Here is a 12,952-nt window from a genome sequence, read left to right on the forward strand (position 1 = left end):
TATTTGTGCATATGTATCCCCACTTCATTGTAATGGTTAGAAAAAAGTAATTTGTTTGACATTATATCAGAAGAATGCACTAGCTGAGCCCAGGTACAACAATCCAGTTATTCTGCTCTAGCTTTGCTTATACGGAAGCTGAAGTGTCTACCTGAATTATTAGATTATAGAACAGCTGTTTCAATTTGAAAGGGACCATTTTATTTACAGAAAAGTTGTCATTTTAAAGCATTAAAGGGGTCACTTTCTTCAGCAGTTACCTGAATACAATGGGCAAAAACTAGAAAAGTAAGGAAAGTGATTGATCAGTGGTAGCAGAGGCAGTGCGCAGGGCAAGCACTGGCAGGCAGGCACATGCAGCCACAAGACTGATTCTCCTCCCCCATGGTACAGAAAAGAAGAATTGATCCCCCCAGAGTAAAGAAAGGCATAGAATCGCAGGGTAGGGCACAGGGCAGGCCAAGAACTATCAGCCAGATGCACTCAGCTAAATGACTGAACCTCCCTCATATTAGGAAAATTAGGAATGGATTGTTCAAGGAAGGAGACTGAGCCACAGCAGCAAAGCCAGGGCAGAACACAGGGCAACCATGGGCAGACAGAGACCAGCTACTTGGTATAGGACGGAACTTCCTCAGTATTAGGAAACATAAAAAAATGACTACCCCAGAGAAGGAGATAGAGTAACAACAGCAGCAATAAAGCATGCTGCCTTAAGAGTCATTGGCAGATAGGCACATCCAGCCCCCTGACGCAGGACTGAATTTCCCTCAATATTCAAAAAAATTAGACCACCCCAGAATAAGGAAGTAGACTAGAGTAGCAGCAGCATGTTGTTTGGGCAGGCACTGGCACATCCAGCCCCTTGAGGCAAAATATTCAAAAAGTAAAATAATTGGTCATGTGTACGTAGGTGTCGGTTCATACCAGAACTGAGGTGAGATGTCTTACCACCTTACCCAGGCTCCCTTCCTTATGACACAATTTACACCTTGCAGCGGGCCCATCTTCCAAACTCGCAAACTAATTTATTAAGGCATTGTGGATCAGGTGATGTAGTAGTGGTCCTAGTGTTTTTTGGTTTTTTTTCTCCCTTTTCATGAGAGTGTTAGTGATGGTGGTGGTACCAGTGCCAGTGCATGTAAAAGAACCAGTGGTATTGTTATCCTAGAGCTGCTGCTTCTCCAGAGTGGAATGAGCGACACAACAAACAGAGAAATTAGTGGAAGAGGTAATAATCTCTGGCCAATACATGGAGCCATTAAGTTCAGGTTGGTTATAGCCATTCACATTATGCCTCCATTTCAGACCTAATAGCAATATTCATCATGGTGCAATCTTACATATTTCCTTTTCATTATTAAAGATTTTGTCCAGTGTTATCTTTCATATAAAATTCTGACCAGTGTGTTCAATTAAGGGTTTTTACTGTATAAAGTGATATGCTTTATTTAACAGCACACTGCGCTGGACAGTGCACTGTATAGTCTACTGTATAGTCTTATACAGTTGTATTAAGTAATATATTGATTAGCATTGTATTGGTTATCTTTATAAGAAAATCTGGTGTCATTTATGTATCCATTATTTCAATGTTAAAATCAAACTCAAGGCATCACTTCAATTTAGCCCTAGGATGACTAAAATTAATAAAAAATATATATGACACCATCTTCAAGTTTTGTATAGATTATAAGCTTGTTTGAGCAGGGCCCTCCTTACCTCTTGTTTCTGTAAATCAAAATGTTATTCACTACTTGTTATGTACAGTTTACCCATTGTACAGCGCTGTGGAATATGACTGCGCTATATAAAACAGTGTTATAATATAGTGTCCATACCTACAGAATCTAATACTGCAGACAACATGCACATATGGGATAACTGCTGTGAAGGCGGACCAGCCTAGCATCGATTACTGTCATTTTCCATCTTTGCTCACCTTCTGGCACACATGTCTGTTATACCTACAGGGAATGCCTATTCCCAAAATAATTATTCAAGCAAAGCAGTGAGTCATTGTTTGTGCTTCAGCATTGTCCCACACTCTTATATTACCAATGTTTTAGTTGTAAATGAATAAAATTATAGAGTCAATCCATATGTAACCTAAGATTTGCATTAGGAACTCGTACTCCATAGATATATATTATAGATGACAGCGGAAAAGGACCAGCTGACACATCTAGTCTTCCCTTTTGAATCATTTTCTGCGTATTAGTTCTGTAGCATAGTACTATGCACATCTCAGGCATTCTTTAATTCCTTAAAAGTGTTTGCACTCTTTCCACTGGCTTGTTCTAGGTATTAACTATCTTTTCCGTAAAATAGAACTTCTCACATTACCCATCAGCCTTCCACTTTCCATCTTTAAACCATGCCTTCTAGTTTTTGTTTCCCTACTCCCTTCTAGGGTGTACATACTACGGATTCTTTCTTGACACAGTATTGTTTGTTAGTAAAACCATTTTGGTGGAATGTGCTTTAAATTGTTTTTTTAAAGTCATGGTGTCCAGGACTGGACACAGTATTCTAAATGAGCCCTCTCCAGTGACATATAAAGTGTCCTTAGTACTTCTTTTTTTTCCTTTTATTGTTACCGCTTGCTATACAACCTAGCATTGTACTGGCTATTCCTGGTGCATCACAACACCACCTGCTCACCCTTACATTTTTTTGTAACAACAAGGTTTCCATCTCCTAATACAGTTGTTGCAAAATGTAAGTGTTATGAAAGTAATTATATGGCAAATGATAAAAAAGTAAATAAAGTAACTCGCCGATTGCCTGTTTGTACTGTTTTGCAGTGTCGCATGTTGCCATTCTCTATTCAGAGGCCTCAAAAAATAACATACTTGCACTAAATATAGGAAAACCATAGCCCCTTTTAAACATTCATTCTTCCCTTCTTTCTTTCTGCATTACCTGTCTATATCACCCCTACTCCTTTGCCAATCAACCTTCCATCCCACTCCTATTACACATAAATACAATAATTGTCTACTTATAAGGGAAGCAAGATGTGCTGCAACGACCAGGTAGCCAAGCCTTAGCTGCAGCGCCTTGACCTGTTTGTCTGATTTTATATATCGGGAGGAGCAGGAAGAGAACTTCCTACTAAACCTCTCTTATCTTACCTAAAGACAGGATTGATATGTGCTACATGAAGGGGAGGTAAAGCAGAGTGGCCCCCTGGCCCCTTTTCCTGCTAACTAATATATGCACTAGAACCTGTGGCGGAACATCCAGGGTCGCAGGGGTCGCGACTGCGACCTGGCCCTGGAGTTCTCCCAGTCAGGGGGGCCCAAGCGCACCGATAATGAAGAAATCCCCCCCAGGGCTGTAGGAACCCCCCAATCGAAATGCCGTAGGAGGAGAGAGAGCAGGGCCGGACTGGGACTGAAAAGCAGCCCTGGAAAAATTTGGAGACCAGCCCCATATAGTTTATCTCACGGTGAAGCTCTTATACCCACACGCACCCCTTATACACACCCGAGTCACACTATGTGCCATTCTTTTTATCTCATTATTTGTATTAAAATGCCAGAAAGCAAAAGTGTTAAAAGGCCCTAGTGCGAGGGGGCGGAGCTTTCACCCCTCACGCTGCTCCCATCACTAGACGGCCATCGCACACGGTTGCTGGGTGCTGATGCCGGCCGGCCGCATCAGCACCCAGCGGCCGCTTTGATTAGATTTCGGGCAGCCTGGGGGGCAATTGTCCCCCTGCCACCGAGGGAGGCGTTCAATGCCATTTGCAGCCGCTCAGCGGCTGTCTTCATGGTTAGTCTGCCGGCCGCCCAGCCCACGGACCTTCCGGCCCACCGGGAAATTTCCCGGTATCCCGGTGGGCCAGTCCGGCCCTGAGAGAGAGGGGTGCCGAGCAGTCGTTTTCAGCAACTGCTCGGCGTCCTTCTGTCTCCTCTGCTCCCTGCCGCCACCTGCCTCAGTGCTGGCAGACTGCAGTGATGGGAGCGTGAGGCATCTGTCTCGGTGCCTTTGCTTCACGCTGAGCGCCGGCATATGATGTCATATGCCGGCGCTCAGCAGTGAAGCCGCGCTCACTGCGGCAGAGTAGCAAGACAGAGGCCTCTCGCTCTCACCACAGGACTTCAGCGCGGAAAGTGAACTGCAAAGGGGGGGTAGGGAGAGGGTAGAAAGTGAGAAGGGGTGGTAGGGAGAGGGTAGATAGTGAGAAGGGGGGTGGGGAGAGGGTAGATAGTGAGAAGGGGGTAGGGAGAGGGTAGATAGTGAGAATGGGGGGTAGGGAGAGGGTAGAAAGTGAGAAGGGGTAGGGAGAAGGTAGATAGTGAGAAGGGGGGTAGGGAGAGGGTAGATAGTGAGAAGGGGGATAGGGAGAGGGTAGATAGTGAGAAGTGGGGGTAGGCCCTTAACAGATTCTTGCACCGGGGCCCTGAGGCTTCTAGTAACACCCCTGACTACAACACTAACACACACTCAAACATACGAACCCACACATTTGTTAACACATTCACCATAGCAGACACTCTCTCTAACACACTCACAAAATTACACATACATACTCACACTAAAACACCCTCGGTCATCATCACACCTCACACCTATTACATTTATCACATCTCACTGGATCACACCTTACTCCTCACACTTCCAACTTTTGACCTGACAATCTTTACCTTGTGTGGAGCCCTTCTTTGTAGATGCTAACCTTTGTGCAAGCGGGCACAGCACTACCACAGGGGCACGTATTCGCAGTGCTACTGCATCAGTGAGTGGGCTGATCCAAGTTGGTCCATGTATGAAGAATTTTAGATTTGCCTTGGGATCCATTTCCTGTCCTGATTATATCATTATATGTATAGCTGTGGAGAAGCTACAGAGCTCTCAAATGGCTTATACAAACCATGGGAACCCACTTCAAAGTCAAGTTTGAGTTGCCATAGATTTCATAGAAATTAATTCAAGAGAAAACACAAATCATAATTAAAAAATATTTACCTGTCTTAAGAGATAAGATTTATGTTCCGATTTATTGCATTAATTAATAACGGTCAGCTCTCCAGGAGTTACCAGTATATCCAAAATAAGCTGCACAACCAAATATAAAATATAAAAAAAAACACTCTTATCACTGAGAAATATATATATTAAAGTCAATTTTATCCAATAAATAGGCAATAACCAACAAGTCCCACTAGACTAATCAAAAATATAAATACAAACAGTATATAAAGCAAACATTTACTGAGTACAGACAAGGGCATATACCAAAACTGGACAAAACCTCAATGATTTGGCTCAAAGCCTTCCTCTGGAGGTATCCTGATGATGGAATAGTGGACAGGACCTTAACTAACCCTAAAGCTAATCACCATGGTGCAACATGATGACATTGCCACGTGATAGATGCTCAGATTCTTAACCCTTGTGAGACACATTCTACACTACAGAAACCAATCTAGAGGATTGTATTTTACGTACAGCGGGACTGCTACAATGCCGATACCGCTGTATGTGAATTGGATACAGCGATATTCTGGAATCGATAGAAATCAACATTTCATCTAGACCTTTGAGTGTCTTAGGTAAGGGTCTAGGCTTTGTACCCACTTTTGATGGTGATTTAAAATATGATATAACTCACTACAGGATGCTGGAACAGGTCTCACTGGGGGAGATTCAGACTTGGATTAAGAACCTTACTGAACAGGCATTAGAGAAAAAGTTTTTTGCCAAAAAATATTTTTTTAAATATTTTGAATAGGGGTAAACCTTTTATTTTACAACTGATCTCTATATTTATTATTATGTATTATTATTGTCATCTGCAGGGCTTGGTTAAGAAAAGGAAATTATTTGTAAAAGATACTGTGGATTTTATCAATAAATTGTCTAAAATTACAATGGAAGAGGGTTGTTTTTTTGCTTTGCATTGTGGATGTTAACAGCCTCTACACCTCTGACCCCTCATTATTGGGGTGTTGAGGCTGTTACCATGGCAATGGCGAAGCTTGATTTGCACAATGAGTATAGGTCATTTTGTCTTTATTGAATTTGGTATTGCACAAAACTATTTTTCTTTTGAAAATAAACTTTACTTGCAAGTACAGTGCATTGCCATGTGGTCCAACGTGACCCCATTATACTCTTAGTTTTTGATGTCTTTGTTTGAGGAGATTTGTGTACAATGAGATGTTTGGCAACTTTGTGTCTTTTTGGGGTTTGTTACATAGACATGTTTTTCATTCAGAGTGGCAATCTTTGACCTTTAAGAATCTTTTGGTTTCAAGAATTCCCAGTATCTACTTTACCATTATAACATATATAGCCAGTATTAATTTTCTTTATGTTAAGGGGGATTTTAATTCTGGAAGATTTGATTTTGAATTGTATCGTAAACCTACAGATGGGTTTTTTGGCATCACCAGCCTTTTCACCCTAGTGGGTCGATTGATGGCCTGCCTTTTAGTCAATTCACAAGGGTAAGGCAGATTGTTTCTGATGATGTTACTGAAACCGTTGGATGACATGACCTTGGACTTTAGGACATGTGTATATGACATGAAGCAGAGAGAGGATTTATTAAGAAATTAAGATATGAAGAGCATATATTTCAAAAATGATTGTGATTTAGGCAGTTTATCAATACCTTGATGTCATATAGACTTTACAATAACTTGGGCAGTACAGGGAGCTCTAAGAAAGGATTTGCAAAACAGGAAGGGAGTCAGGCATGGCTTACACTGCATTTATATTTTTGATTAGTCTGTTGGAACTTGTTTGCTATTGCCTATTTATAATAATATTGACTTTAATACATATTGGTCATAATAAAGTATTTTCTATATTTTTTATTTGGTTGTGCTGCTTTATGTTATTGAATCTAGCAATGCCAATGATACTCCTATTTAGATCAAAGAAAGGCACCAGCCAAAAAACAAAATATAAAGAAAGAAATGCCTAAAGCAAAAGCAAAAAATCACCTCCAAAAAAACAAATAACTAAAATCAATCCTCTTCATCCAGATTGAAAGATTGCTACTGATTATGCAGGATGATTTATACTATTGTGCACCAGCAGCCCCCAGTGTTTGGAAGTTACATTGCATCCTCCATAGATTTTTATATCTGTTAATGATCTTTAGTCAGAATATAACTAGTAGAAGTCAGTATGAGCATAGTTTTGTGAAAGACAGGTTTTGTGAAAGACTTGTCAAACCCACCTTACAGCATTCTATGTAGGGGTCAGTAAAAATATAGGACTGGGAGTGGCAGTAGATGTGACCTATTTGAACTTTGCTAAGGCACACAATTAGGTAGCGTAATACAATCTAACCTTGATGTTGCTTCTCTGCAGCAGGATTTAGACAGAGTGGGAGACTGGGCAGGCAAGTGGCAAATGGTGTTCAATGCAGACAAATGTAAGGTTATGCATTATGGGGAAAATAATAACAATGCATAGTATACTTTAAATTGTATCTAAATAAATAACACCGTGAAAATAAAACCAAAATTACGTGCTCATATGGTGAAAATGAAATTATAAGTAATACTTCCCTGATTCAGACCGCAGCACCCAAATGACACTTTCCTCCAAGTGTTGAAATATAAAGCAAACAAAATTTAAATGGGGCGCAGGTACATGTAAAGGGAAAAAATAATAATACAATATAGTGTAGATGGTTTGCTCAATGTGAAGCTCAAGTGATATAATGCACTCACAAATCAAAGAAGTGATTCCGACCCATCAATATGGACTATATACAATCTTTAATATTCTTCTTGAGAAAATCTAAAAAAACAAACTTCAATGGTGCAGTATTCCAAGATCAGGTATAAATATATGGAGAAAATGCACTCACAATTGTTTATGCACTGAAAGTGCATATATAGGCGTAGAAGTCCACCAGAGTGTGGGATGTAGCAATCTCCAATTGAATGTTTCAACGCGTTTCACCCGTAGGCTTCTTCAGGAAATCAATTGGGAAAGGTATCCGTAAATTTCCCAATTGATTTCCTGAAGAAGCCTACGGGTGAAACGCACTGGTGGACTGTACCTCTCTCTGTACCTGCGCCCCATTTAAATTTCATTTGCTTTAAATTGTATCTCCCTGAATAAAAAAGAGAAGGATTTAGGAATGACTGTAGACGACATACTTAGCAACTGTGAACAATGCCAATCAACAGCTGCAAAGGCCAATAGGATATTGGCATGTATAAAGCGGGTTATTAATTCACGGGAGAAGGATATTATCTAGGATATTATCTTGCCTCTTTGTAAGTCAATGGTAAGACCTCACCTTGAATATGTGGTACAATTCTGGGCACCAGCCTTTAAAAAGGTAATTATCGAACTAGAAAAAGTGCAAACGAGGACCACAAAATGAATAAGGGGATTGCAAGATCTTAGTTATGAAGAAAGACTAATAAAGTTGATTCTATATGCGCTAGAAAAAAAGCATCTTAGAGAGGATATTATAACATTGTAAAAATATGTGAAGGGCCAATCTAAAGACATCTCCAGTGACCTGATCATTCACAGAAATATACAAAGAACCAGAGGTCATCCTCTGAGCGAGGATCTCATAGACAAAAAAGGAAGGGATTCTTTACAGTAAGGGCAAGAAAGGTATGGAATTCACTACCAAGGAGGTGGTGCTATCAAATAAAATGGATGACTCCAAAAAGGGTCTTGATATTTTATTAGAATAGCAGAACATACAGGGCTATCAATAGAATATAACATTAGTATTTTTGAGATTCTTGGTCCTAGGAGAATTATGTTTGCTTTTTTAAGAAGGAACACTGTTTTCCACCTAAAAGACAAAATCCAAAAAATAGCTCAGTTGGGTTTTTGTTATTTGCCTTGTTTTGGATCAAAAGCAGGAAGGATAGGTAGAAGGGTTGACATTGAAAGACTTAGGTCTAAATTACTATGTTGCTATCTTACTATGATATTGTTGGAAAGTATATGATTTTCAAATCTTTTCATCTCTTGCATCAGGTATATAAGATATAAGTGAGTCCCTCATCCTCTTAAATGTGAAAGGAGATGATGTACTGTACACTACCTCACTTTGACAGAGTCAATACAGCTTGACCCCATACCTTAACCTGCTGAAAGGTAAATACTGCCTGAATATTAACCATAATTTTAACTGCATCAATGCAAATATAATGCTACTGGGTGCAGACTTCATAAAATAAGTTAGAGAGATGCTTTACAAGTCCCTTCAATGAGAGATTTCTCTAGTCATCCCTGCTGGAAATAGAGGGATAGCAAGGGCGGGTGTTTTGCTAAATATCAGAGGCAATTGGTGACTTTTTATAATATCCACCAGCAAGATCAAAGCTAAAAAACTAGTTTTAAATAAGTTATAAGATCACAGACATGTGAACATGGCTTTTTGATAACAAGAACTGCCATGAAAAGGGGAGAACCACCATGTTTGCAGGCACCTAGGTGTCAACCTATTGGGATGGATGGATGTCTTTATTTAGGATGACAACAAAAAGTGTTCAATAGGTTATCAGGGTGCTATCAAAGACAGTGACAAATTGTCAAAGGTTGACACTGCTACTAAAGCATACAAATGAAACAAGTTTGCAAATGTTTCACTTTTTTTCTTCCAACCTACATAGCAATAACTTGAACCACCCAACTCCCCCAAAACATACTCTAAAAAACATGATTAACACTGCACAGTACAATACGTTAATCTGGCTGTTAGTTTGATGGCAGTTTTTGTTGTGGTGGAATAAAAGCAGAAGACTGTGTGACAGTCTCACTAGAAGGAGCTATACAATACTTAAACAATACCCTGTCTCGGTCATAATGGAGTGTGAGAAAATGACAACCTCAGAAGCATGTGATTCTTGTGATTAGCCAATCACAGGAATGGCATGACATAGTTGGGTCATCACCATTAGTTCCCATGTTCTGTTTTGGTTACAAGGCAGTCTGTTGCACAAGGAGCCATTCACTATCGATGCACAGACATGCACACTGCTACAGAAGACATACCATCACTATAGGTTGTCTATTTATTTACCTCTCTATTTCCTGATGGCGTGGAACATCAAGGAGGGCTAAACAGGTTAAACATGAATGCTTAAGGCAATCCTGAATATAAGACAAGGTTTGAGGGTGGGCAATCTAGAAGCTTCAATAGTTCTTTCTGTTGCCAAATTACCTGATTCTAGATAAAACCTTTTGCGTATGTACTATATCAGTACTGACACTTCTTTTGATAAATAGCTGAAGACCCCCTTACAAACACATTAGTGCTTTATATATAATCATAATAATAATAATAATAATAATAATAATAATAATAAAAAACAACATTTGGCCTAGGTAACTTCCATCTGTAAGCAATCAACAGCATACCTGTTTCAGTAATGGTGAATTCCTTTGATCCATATTTCTTAGGAGAGAAAAGGGAACTTATATCCAGTCTTGCATTCATTCCCAACCCTGAAATAGACGCATGAGAAGCAAATGTCTGAAAGAAATATTTTGTCTTCGAGATCTAGTTAGTCCACTGAAATTGCATTCAACATAACACACTGGCTGCTTAGAGATTGCCCACAGACCTGATAACAAACATCTGTGTTATGAAATGCCGGAGAACGCTGGGCTGTGTTGTCTCAAAAGCTTAAGAACAACATGAGCCTTGCAGCAGATGGTGTCTCAATATAAGAAGGGGTTTTTTTTCTATTTATTCGATGGAGCTACGGTTAACACTATCCATCCTGTACATTAACTCATGGAGACGAGAGAGAGAGAGAGACAACCCAAACGAAAGGATGCTCAGACATAATTGGCTGTATCTGTGTGCTCATGTGACTACTTTGAGATCTATTTAATAGGCAAATCAAAACACATGAATACCAAATAAGCTACACACTTACCCATTTTTAAACATTGTCATCAGTTGTCATACATAAACAGGCTTTGAATTTTGAATGACCAAGTGGTCCAATTAGTAATGTTGCATTATTCAGTGCTTTTTTTTTTACATATTTTCTTATACCCCTGGACAATTTTCTGACTGGCAGATTTAAATGGTTCACGCAGAAATCCCTGCAGGGGCAGGAAGTGCTATTTTTGTCTGATGTTTCCCCTTTTGTCTGAAATTTTCCTCACCACAGTCTCAGTCTCAATAGGGTAAGATAGCCCCTTACATCTCCAAAATAAGCACAATGACAAAACAAAAGCCCCCAGAACACATGGGATCACCCTTCTTTAACAACCACTAGGAAGCTTATAGTCAAAAAGCGACCTGGGATTTATTTTTTAGAGGAACAAGGCACACTCATAATTAGTTTCCATAGTCTCTTTATGATTGTATATATATTATTTTAGTATTATTAAACAAACTATACCAAAAGTAAGCTGGCAGGAAGGTTTTGTCGATGGCATAGCAGTTCCTTTTTTCAGAATCCTGCAATATTTTGGAAAATTTTATATGGAGAAAGGGTACAAAGCGATGTATAAGAAGGGCCAGACACACAGGCTGAGCGCTGTACAAACAGGTATAATTCATGCTAACACAATTAATTTTAATCAAACAGAAATCACACAAGGGAGAATTAACCAGCTGTGACTTTTGCTCCGACCCCAGGAGATGTAATTATCTTACATTACTGCTGCCAGGCTCATTTGCTTACTTAAGGTATTATACCTCCAGCTTTTTGAAGAAGAAGAAGAAGAAAAAAGGTGAAAGTGGTACAGTATACATGTATGTTTGGTGGAAGGAACTGAAATTGAGCTCGCATGCTAAATTTAGTCAATCAAGCATAAGACAAACTTCAAATTCTACTGTCTTAATGGAATCTGAGGGTTTAATGTACTCAAAGTTTCATTCATTCATTCATTCAACTGACAATGATGCCACCTACTTGAGAAAGAATGGAATTGAATCCAATCTATATGCATGCTATAACGAAATACTATATCATCACTAAATACTAACTACCCTGCAAAGCGCATGTCGGGTGGTAGATTGTAGCAATTGAATTGTTAGGGCTTCTGTCCAGAATGCTGGAACTAAGGATTAACAAGATACTTTCGATTATTATTATTTATTCCATTATGTTACCTTTTTGCCTAGGTTTTATTTAAATATTTCTAGTTCCCTTTTATAGCATTTTAATAAAAGGTATATTTAAGGTATAGTATTTATTTATAAAATGCATTAAATTAAATTTTGGAAGGGGGATTATAAACCCAATCTATTTTTTTACTTGTAATCAAAAAATACAATATACAAAAAAAATATATTATAATTTTTGTTCCAAATATTTAAATCAAGAGTCTCAGGTAAATCCATCCATAGAGATTGCTATTTTTTAGCTGGGTATGAATGTTTTCTTGTTCCACAATATTGTGTATATAATCAGCGATGAATTGCCTGAATAAAATACACTCTTCTTCTGCCTAATGTTTTTATTTATATTTTATTTTATATTTTTTTGTTGTTCCCTTTTATAGCATACCAATAAATGTATATTTTGGGGAGTGTTTTTAAATAGAATTAATTCATAAAATGCATTATATACATTTTTAAAGGGGGACTTATAAACACAGTCTAATATTTTATTTTTAATTAGAAAAACACAATTTACAAAAAAATCATAATTTGAATATATTTTTTAATATCAAGATCTTCAGGTAAATCCATCTGATGCACAAAATTTTGTATATACTAATATTTTTTCCCCCTTTGATAGCAAAATAAGTGCTATAGTGTTTTGATATAGTATTTAATTCATAAAATGCATTACATTAAATCTTGGAATGGGGGATTATAAACCCAGATCACAAAGGCAAATAAAAAGTCAATCACATCCACTTAAAGAAAGCCATGCCACTGATAGTTATGTAAAAAAGTATGTCTTTCAGAAGAAAAAAAAATATTTCTACAATTGAATTTAATAATATTTCCAATACAAACCTCAGGTAAGAGTGA

Source organism: Spea bombifrons, chromosome 2 (assembly GCF_027358695.1).
Source record: "Spea bombifrons isolate aSpeBom1 chromosome 2, aSpeBom1.2.pri, whole genome shotgun sequence".
Taxonomy (NCBI): domain Eukaryota; kingdom Metazoa; phylum Chordata; class Amphibia; order Anura; family Pelobatidae; genus Spea; species Spea bombifrons.